This window comes from Equus asinus, chromosome 19 (assembly GCF_041296235.1).
Source record: "Equus asinus isolate D_3611 breed Donkey chromosome 19, EquAss-T2T_v2, whole genome shotgun sequence".
In the NCBI taxonomy this organism is placed as follows: domain Eukaryota; kingdom Metazoa; phylum Chordata; class Mammalia; order Perissodactyla; family Equidae; genus Equus; species Equus asinus.
Window position 1 is genome coordinate 15,855,386 of NC_091808.1, and position 10,333 is coordinate 15,865,718.

General features: G+C 39.8%; 1 long non-coding RNA gene across 1 annotated transcript; it reads right to left on the reverse strand.

Annotated features, from left to right (window-relative positions):
- Positions 1–361: 361 nt before the first annotated feature.
- Positions 362–10,050, reverse strand: LOC139041051 (uncharacterized). The gene is made up of 3 exons (XR_011495537.1): positions 9,933–10,050; positions 8,435–8,622; positions 362–1,241 (listed from the first exon to the last, which is right to left on the reverse strand). It is a non-coding gene; the product is annotated as an uncharacterized lncRNA (long non-coding RNA).
- Between the last annotated feature and the right edge of the window lie 283 nt (positions 10,051–10,333).

Genomic DNA, 10,333 nt, shown 5'->3' on the forward strand with positions numbered 1-10,333 from the left:
GGAAAACGCCACCCTAAGAAAGAGCTTTAGAAATATGCATAGGGTTTCCCTTGAGTCTGAATTCTGAGCCACACAAGCAAAGGATGAAATACCCTGAGGACAGGCAAAGGATCACTGGGAAGCTCCAAGGTGCACTATTCCTACAATTCACTCTAACCTAGGAGCTATTGAGTTATGAGGAGCTAGAGTTAAATATCCTCATTGATCACATGGGGCACTCAGTAGAGAAAACACCAGAGGATTGTGCTTTAGTATTAGAGTTATACTTGCCCCAAAGTAAAGGCTGACCTAGAACCCACCCCAACAAAGCTAAAGTCAAGCCTTGATACAATCAAACGAATTGGTAAGAAACTTAATTGTTGGCCAGAACAAAGTTTAATGCTCTTTAAAAGACAACAACCATAATCCAGATGTCAACAGTGTAAAATTACGATGTCTAGCATCCTGTAAAAAAAATCTAGAAATACCAAGAAGCAGGTCATTTTGGCTTATAACCAGGAGAAAAACCAGTCAATACCTGCACACTTAGAAATAAAATAGTTAATAGAATTATAAGACAAAGATTTTTAAATGGCTCCTACAAATGTGCTCAAAGAGTCACGGAAAACATAAGGTGGGGAGAAATAGAGGATATGAACACCAAATAGAAATTCTAAAGATGAAAAGTACAGTATCTGAAATGTAAAATTCACCATATGGAAAACATTTGACTAAATGCAACATTCATGATAAAATCTCTTAGCAAATTAGAAATAAAAGCTAACTTCCCCAGCCTGTTATACAGGACTATGAAAAATCTATGGCTAACATCAGACTTAATGGCGAAGGATTGAGCACTTTCCCCACTAAGACTGAAACAAGGTAAGGATGTTGATTGTCACCACTTTCATTCATTACATTGGACACCACAGCACATGAAATAAATAAATAAAAGGTTGGCGAAGTCTGTGACTTACTCTTGTTCTGTAGCTCCAACTTGTTACCTAGCAAGTACCAAAAAGTCATTGAATGTTCCATCTAGACACAGAAGATTATGAATTCCAATCCTTTCCTCCTATATATGAGTAATCCAGGATATGCATCATTGCCCCAGGGAAGCATAGTTCATACATGTTAGGAGGATAATGTCTTAAAACATATTTCAAAGTTCTTTTCTTTTTGTTTTAGTGTCAGTATGACCTTCCTCTCCTCCAATCCCATTCTTTCGGAAGCATCCATTTGCCTTGGGAGGATGAGAGCCACTAAAGCAGAGATACAAAGAGAAAGAGGAGTCATTCAGCTCTGGCATGCAAAGTAGAATTTTTGAGTCTGCAACAATAAAATTGTCTTAGAAGCTAGGCTTCATAGATAGAGAAAGTAATTTTTAAAATTCCTTTGGATGTCATTAACATATTATGAGCTAGGCGTGACAGATGAGATCACAGAGTTTCTTCTACACTGTGGAGACAAGATTGATTCTGCCATTAAGACTGCCCTGTGAGGGCTGGTGTCCCAGGAAGATGGATGGTGATCAATGATATACTTAAGTACTGTCCACGACAGAAAGGGAGATGAGATGAAAACCTGCCCTTATGTACTGGTGAAGTGTGGGAAGGAGAAGGTGACAGAGAGATGATTTAGCTTTTGCTATGCAGCAAGCCACCTCAAAACTCACTGTCTTAAAACAACATCATTTATTTAGTCCATGATTCTGCAAGTCATCAAATTTGGTTCAGCTCTGCTAGGGAGTTTGAGTCCTGACCGGGCTCACTCTTAAGTCTGCGATCAGCTGCTAAGTTGACTGGATGGTCTAGATGCCCTCGGATGGGCCAGCTTGTCTATTTTCCAATGTCTCCCTTCCTCCAGCCAGCTAATCTGGGTTGTTCATCTGATGGCGGCAGTGTTCCAAGAAAAAGGACTGAGACACACAAGGCTTTTTGTGGCCTGCAGTCAGAAATGACACAGCACACTTCTGTTGCATTTTATTGGTCAAAGCAAATCACAAGGCCGGCCCAGATTCAAGGGGTAGACAAAGAGGTCCCACCTCTTGATGGGAAGGACTTCAAAGTCACATTGCAAAGGAGCGTCAAGGGGAATAATAGTGGCCATTTTTGTAAGCAATTTTCCACAAGGGTCATGTTCCCCCTCATCACCCTGTGCCTCTTCCTCCTGCTATTGGAGGGTGTGGTTAAATAGAACGAAAGGAAAATGAAAACCATAGAACTTTGTCCTGATTCATGTTTGGGTCTCCAAAAGAAGACCCCTGCAGTGACTTGGGGAGAGTAAGGGGCCTTAAGACTAGCAGCATGAGCTGCTGCGTCAGAGGAAGTTTCTAGGTCTAACCTCCTGAATTGTCCTTGGTGACAATAGTGTAAGGTATCTGAGAGTTTCAGCCTGCCCTGTCGAGGGACACAACAGACAGCTGATGTGATGGTGCTGGACAGTAACCTTCAAGAAAGGTCATTGTGCTAGAATCAAAATAAGTCTGTGCCAAAGATTGCAGGATGATTACCTAGGCCAGGAATCAAGTGAGCATCACAACCAGACCTCAGAGTAATAGTATCACCAGCAGGAATCCAGGTAGGTTGAGTCGGCAGAGAAGTCCACGGTACCTCACCATGCTGAGAGAGGATAAACCATAAGCCCTCAGGCTGCAGACTTTAGCAGCCGGTTCCAACAGGGAGCAGTGACCAGTAGACTTAGGAAGACTCCATTTCTACTGAGAGACTACAGTCTGAATGCGTCTCCTCAAAATTGATATGCTGATATCCATACCCCAAGGTGATGGTATTAGGAGGTGGGCCTTTGGGAGATGATTAGATCATAAGGGAGGAGTCCTCATGAATGAGATTAGGGCCCTTATGAAAGAGGCCCACGAGAGCTCCCTTGTCCCTTCTCCCATGTGAAGTTACTGCCGGCTCTACCACAAAAAGACACAGTTGACTCCATCTTCACACATCTTTAGGGGAGCGGGAAGGAAGACTGGCCCCTTATGTGAAAGTCATTTCTTAAACCAGAAGAGGCTGAGATTTTGTTAAGTCTAAATTTCTTTCTTGCCTCACTAGAGTAAGCTACAGAGGAAGACTAGATCAGAAAAATTTTGAAAAACACATTTTCTTTATCAAACAGCCTGAACTGGTTAAGGTACAAATTTGATAAGATTTGATTCATTTCCAATCACTGACTTCAAACATGTTCAGTTGAATCAAACTTTCAGGCAGAACCCATAGATTTCTGTCACTTTGGATTAATAACAAGGTTAATCCAAATAACTTCATGGTCTTGGAGGTGGCAAAGATTTCTTAAATGGGACATAAAACACATCAGTCATAAAAGGAAACAATATTAATAAATTGGACATTATTAAAATTAAGAACTTTATGAAGTTCATCAAGAGACATCATTAAAAGTGAGTAAGTGAAAAGATAACTGACAGGAGGAGAAGATATTCACTATACATAGTGGGATTCATATGGATCATATATGAATATATAAAAAACTCATTTAAATTGGTAACAACCAGGAAAACTCAACAGAAAAATGGACAAAAGATTCAGCAGACACTTCACAAAAGAGGACGTCCAAATGGCCAATAAACATATGCAAAGTTGCTTAACTTCATTATTCATTAGGAAAATGCAAATTAAAACTACTATAAGATATTATTACCAACCCAGTAGGATAGCTAAAATAGACATTACTAAGTGTAAAATGAAGATAGGGAGCAACAGGACCGCTCACATATGGCTCTTTAGGAAAGTCTTTGATTACCTATCCCCAAATCAAAGAGAAGACCTGAACATCCCACTCCTAAGTACATATCCACCAGAAAAGTAAACATTTTCACCAAAACACATATACCAGAATATACATTGAAACGCTATTTTTGATATCTCCAAACTAGAAGTTATTCTTATGCCTATAAACAAGAGAATAGATAAATTGTGGCATATTCACACAATAGAATACAGTGATGAGAATTAATGACTTGACAATATATGTAAAAACATGAATGATTCTCACACACACATCACATTGAGTGGAAGAAGCTGGATCCCAAATAAACTGTATGATTCCATTTGTATAAAGTATGAAAACAAGTAAAACCAATCTGTGTTGTTTGAAGTCAGGATATTGGTTACTCTTTGGGAAGTAGGTTCAGAGACTGGAAAGGAGCAGGAGGGTGTCTGGGAGGCAGGGAATTCTCTGTTTCTCATCTGGATGTTGGTCACACCAGTGTGTTCAGTTTGTGAAAATTCAGCAATCTATACACTCAAGTGAACTTTTCAGTATGTTTATTATATTTCAGTAAAAAGATTTTAGAAGTCTGGTCTAGACCAGTTGAAAACTGCAGTCTCATACTTCCTCATCGTTCCCCCAGCCCAGCTTCTGTTAACCTGAGGTTACAACGTCCCAAGTAGGGATGGAGATGTGGTCTACTTTCTCTAGGCATCTGTGCCTCCCATTCTAGTTCTAACTGCTCTGGAGTTGAGGAGAAGGAAGAAAAGCAGACAACATTTTCTTTTCTTTAACTAACCAAGTGATTGCACTATTGTTGACAGCCATTGCTTTTATGGCCAATACGATCATCCCTGATTCGCTTGGTGAAACAGGCAAAAAGCTGGCTCTCATGGCACACATCTGAGTCAATTTGGACAGGCTGAGCCCCTGGGGTTTCCCTATGCTCTTGTTTCCTGGCACAGGAGATCTAGCTTTGCCTCTTTTATCACCACTCCAAACTTTCACCCCCTGAGTCATACCCCACAGCCTCGTCCCTTTCCTCTCAGAGTTCCTGCTTTGCAGAAAGATTCCTCAAGACGGGTTGCCTTTTGCAGTTCTGCTTAATGCACAGGAAATAAGCATCCTCTCTGCACCAAATCGTATAGTGCAGGCTGCTTCCTCTCTCAAGCTTGCCATTTATCTCCAATTACCTCCTCCCCTGGTAGGTTAGAATGGATCAGAGTAGTCTAAGCTTATGTCCAATTTGGAAATGATGCCACCCATCTTACAGGCATCCCAGATATTTATGAATGGCATCCTTGAATTCTTCTGTGGTTGACAGAATAATGGCCCCTCAAATTCGTCTATGTCTGAGTCCCCAGAACCTGTGACTATGTTATATTACAAGGCAAGGGAGGGTGGTTAATATTGCAGATGGAATTATGGTTGTTAATCAGCTGGCCTTTAGATAAGGACATTGTTCTGGATTATCCAAGTGGGTCCAGTGTAATCACAAGGTCCTTAAATGGGGAGGAAGGAGGCAGCAGGCAGTACTGAGTGTTACAGTGATGCAATGCTGGAAAAACTTGATCAGCCATTGCTGGCTTTGAAGCTGCATAGGGGCCCGCCCAGAAACCAAGGAATGCAAGCAGCCTCTGGAGGCTAGAAAAGCAAGAAAACAGATTTTCCCCTAGAGCTTCCAGAAAGGAGTACAGCCCTGCCCACATCTTAATTTTAGCCCACTGAGACCCATTTCAGACTTCTGACCTCCAGAACTGTAAGATAAAAAATGTGTGCTGTTTCAAACCACTAAGTTTGTGGTAGTTTGTTACAGCAGTGATAAGAAACTAATACAGCCTCTCTCTTAGCTTAGAGGGAGCATGGAGATGCTCCCTTCCCCAAAGTTATGTACTTCTCCCTAGGTAGGGTCAAGCCTCAGGACCCAATAATGCTTTCTCTTCCTCCATCCCTGCCCCCAAATCCCCTCTCCTTTTATCTCTTGGAGAGAATAGGGAGGGAGGGGGTGGGTATCGAGACAGTCATTGGTGGTAAGAGGGTCTGTCTTGCTACATCTTGGTGGCCCTGGAGAGGATGTCTGGTCCTCATTATCTGCAGGTCTTTTAAGGAGGCAGAGTCACTTCCAGTCTCTCAAGCCTTGCTTTGGCCCTCTGTTTCTAATTCCCAGGCAACAGGGTAAGTCCAAAAACATGCTGTCAGATTTGCAAACTGAGTGGTGAGAGGCACGTTAAAATTTTTGACTACATACCACATACACAATATACACTGTTTGAGGCACAGATTCAAAGCAGCTCTTTCCTGACATGAATAATTTAACTTTATATTTTAGTGATGAATTTGTGAACAAAGTTTAAAAAAATCTAATACTATGAAGTAGATCATTTAAAATGGCCGGACCTCATCTGTTTCCCTAGGAGAATGGTTGGGTATATGCCCTGATTGGTATGTACCTGAGAACTGGGCAGGGCAAGGGCCTGGGGGCCTGACTCTTTGGTATTCAGATTTTCATTCATTGCCCTGTTTTCAGCCCAGTGACCTATTGTTCCCTCAGCTTGCCTTTTCATAAAAGTCACCTAACTCAAGGTCTTGGGTGTGAATTTTGGGATGTGAGAGCTCAATCAGCCACATTCCATGTTTTCAGCTCCACTCCATATCCTGGACTTCATTTGGAAGATTCTAGCCTCTTTGATCACTGTGCCTTTGAGGATTCTATAGCATGAATCAGCTTGCCTATTATTGTCATTCATTCCTCCCCCAACAGACAGTTTGATTTCAGCATCTCTGCTCTGCTAAATGAGTGATGACTCATCCATCTATTTTCCAACCTTCAAAGTTCTATTGACAATCTGGCCTGCTGTCATCTCTTCTGCTCTGTTGTCTTTGTATAAAAGCACAAAATTGTACACCTTATATGCTTTTATGGTTATTGAAAGGGTGCTAGAATGGAGCGGAGATAAAGATGTGATCCATCTGCCTTATGTATCTACAAATCTCCTTCCTTTGTTTCCTAAAATCCTTGTCTTGTATGAATATTACCTGCAGAAAACAGCACAAACATAGCAATTCTACTTCTTTAGATAAAAGCAAGCCATTTCTCCCATTTTGAGCTCCTTGAAAAATACCCATAATCTAATACAATTCAATGGATCTATAAAGCTTGGATGCTTCCAGCAGCAATTTAGATAAAGTGGCAAGTGTGGCCTCCATCAGGGTCAGTTTGTAGCACCTAGTTGCCATGGTCACAGGCTCTATAAAAATGGAGTAAATAGATGAAATACTGTGTCCTTTTCCTCAGTACCAGACATTTATAGTATTCAAATATTTACAGGTATAACCAACTTTCTCAGTTTTCAAAAATATCAAAATGAGCCTGCTTCCTAAAGGGAATACTTTGCTACTGGCAGTTAAAGGAACATAAATAAGTCAAATTCCTGCTTTTGACAAGCAGGTAATAAAGAAAACTAAAATCTAATCTTCCAAAGCTTAATTTTAGTTTATTTTCAGAGATCATTTACTTCTCCACAAAAAGATCGACTTCACTTTTTTTGTTAGTTATAGATTAAAGCAATTGGTGGATGATAAGAATCCTAGGGTCTTTTTGCTGTTCATTTGCATTTAATATTAATAATTATTAACATCAAAAGTAGATTTATTTTATGTCAGTACAGATGGTAACTTCAGTCTGGGATATCTAAGACTTTCTTTCCTTTGTTTAGTTTTAGTTTTCATTTTATTTTGATAAAAACACTTAGATGAGATTTACCCTCTTAGCACCTTTTTAAATGTACAATGTAACATTCATAATTACAGGAACAACGTTGTGCAGCAGGTCTCTAGAACTTACTCATCTTGCATTACTGAAACTGTATACCCTGTGATCAGCAACTCCCTCATTTCTTTCAAATGACTTATCCATCACCCACCAGCCAGCCAATCATTTGTCTCCAAAGATCATTCCTCTGTACTTTGACTCAAATTCCCTAGAAAATTCTAATGTGATGCTTCATTGGAAAAATGTAGTAAAATTTAAAACAGAGCATGTGAAAGGGAATGAATTTTAGGATTCTAGAGCAGTGCCTGAGGAAAATGTAATTCTCCAGTTGGATTAATTTTTGCTTCTGTTTTCAATTGGGGACGTTATGAGGATGTAATAAATTGGAGAACAAATGTGTGGTTGATTAAAGTTTTTCTGTTGCTTTCTGAGACTACTAGAATAGCATAAATCTAAATAAACATTCCAACATTTATCCCAGGCAAAAATTATATAATACATTAATAATACTGAAATCAGAAGAAAAGTCATCTTTAGTTTGAAGCCTGTTGGTCTCTAGATGAAGGGGATGTATGAGCTCCCTCTGGTGGTGAATCTACCAATAATTATCATTGGACAAATGTTATTGTTTAACCCAAAGACCAGATGGAACTTAAAGGAATTTTGAATTGTCAGCAGTTGTGCCCTCCAAATTACCAATTAGATTCTTTCCCAGGCTCTGAACTAGAGAAACTGATCAACGTGGAATATTTATCCATTTATTTTGCTAGAAGCAACTGGCACTTAGTAAAGAGCTGACTCAGAAATCCAGGGATGATGTTTTGTCATCTAGAACCTCTCTGAAAATCTGTAGAATCATTCGTTCACTCCCTCACTCATTGAGTGTCTTCTATGGAGAAATACTGGGATTCTTGTGGGGTGGTGCTGACAGGCTGAGGAACTGACCTTTTCTCCACCATTGCCACTGTTCGTGAGCATGCACTTCTGTCTTCACGGTCCTCGGAGACAGGATCCGCTGCCATGAACTTCTCTTCCATTGTTGGCAGCCAGTAGGATTTTATCCTGTTCTCTTGTCTTTGTATAAAGGCATACAATTGTTTCCCTTATGTCTTGTACTGTTATTAAAGGTGCTTCTGGGATGGAGTAAATGTATATGATCAGTCAGCCTTGTATATTTTCTCTCCCCATTGAAAACGTATTTTTACACAATATTGCAAAGAAGCTTAGGTTTGATACATGCCTTATATTTGGCTTTGAAAGGCAGGAAATTGAAACCTCTAATATAGCAACCCTTAAAAAGTAATTCCTATGATAAGTGCTCCCTGAAGTTCCAGCCTTCCTCTTCTAGTCCCAAATTTAGTGCCTTCAGTGTAAGTCCATCATTCAGTTTCCATATACATAAGAAATTGGAAGGAAGACCCTAAATTCACATTTACTCAAGAATCAATCATTTTACAGCTACTCAGGTTAAATTACTTAATTAGCCCTGTAAATGTAGTTATTTAAAATGAAAATTTTTTCTAGGATGTGATTGAAAGGAAAAGAGCAAAAATTTTAAAGCACCAAGCCATTTTTGAAAATAAAATGTCACCGAGAAGTGCATATTACGTTGCAGGGTGGTTGTGTGCACGTGGTGTGTATGCATTCAAACAATCTTTACATCTTTTAGATTCAGGCAGCAAAAGTGTTCCGGACTGCCTCGATGTTTCTCTTTCTCAAAATGACATTCTTTAAGTTACAGTTTGATCCTATCACTATAAGTCAAGCAAAAAAACCCCCTGTCCTTGATATTATTGTCATGTAAAGACAAAGTAGATTCCATCGAACTAAGACAGATGTATATGGAATTGTATTCTGTCGGAACTATAGAAAAAAAGGAAAGTTGTTTTGATGAGAATTGAAATGTGGTCTTCCCTTTATTTTCCCCCTTGTCAGGGTAAGGAAAAGAGTGAGAGGCATATAATTTAAAATTTTACGTACCACATCACATATCACAGAAATGTAAACAATCAGGACTTGAAGCTGAGCTCAATGGTTCCAAGAGCTGGCTGAGAATAAAGGTAAACTGGGGAGCTTATTAAAATTACAGAATCCTGAGACCGCCCCCTGGAGATTCTGATTCAACAGGTCCAAGTAAGGGCAAGGTATCCATGCTTTTGACAGGTGCTCCCCAATCATTCTGGAGCCATTGGTCCACTGGCCATATTTAAGAACCATTCCTCTCCATGGCTACCCCTCCTTGACTCCCAATTCACCTCCAAATAACAATAACTGTATTGTTATTACCACTTCGGTTAGAAAACTCTTGCTTGACCAGCCTAATTGAGGAGCATTCCCTCACTCTCCTGTCTATCAGTCAGAACAGGCTTGGCTATGCTGTGGTAACAAATACCTCCAAATTTTTCTTGGCTTTAAATAATAAAAGTTATATTTTTTTACTCACATAAACCTCTCAGGTAAAGTCCAGGCAACTCGTCAGCTAAGCACTGAGTATGTGGTGACTTGGCACTCCAGTCTCCTTCCATCTCATGACACCTCCATGTCAACATTTGCTTTCCTGCTTGCCACATCAAAGGGAGAAAGAGCTGGAGAGTCAAATACTAGCATTCCAATACTTCAGTCCTATTCTGCTCACATTTTATCAGCCAGAATTAGTCAAACAGCCAAGCAGGAGTTCAAGAGGGTGGAGAATCATATCCTATATATACTCAGAAGTATAGGAGGACCAGATGTTCATTAGTAGTATTTACCACATAATACGTGACTTTTTCCTATCCTACTCACATTTTCTAATAATATCATGTATCTGTTTGCTTATTTGGTTCTTGTCTGTTCCAACTAAAT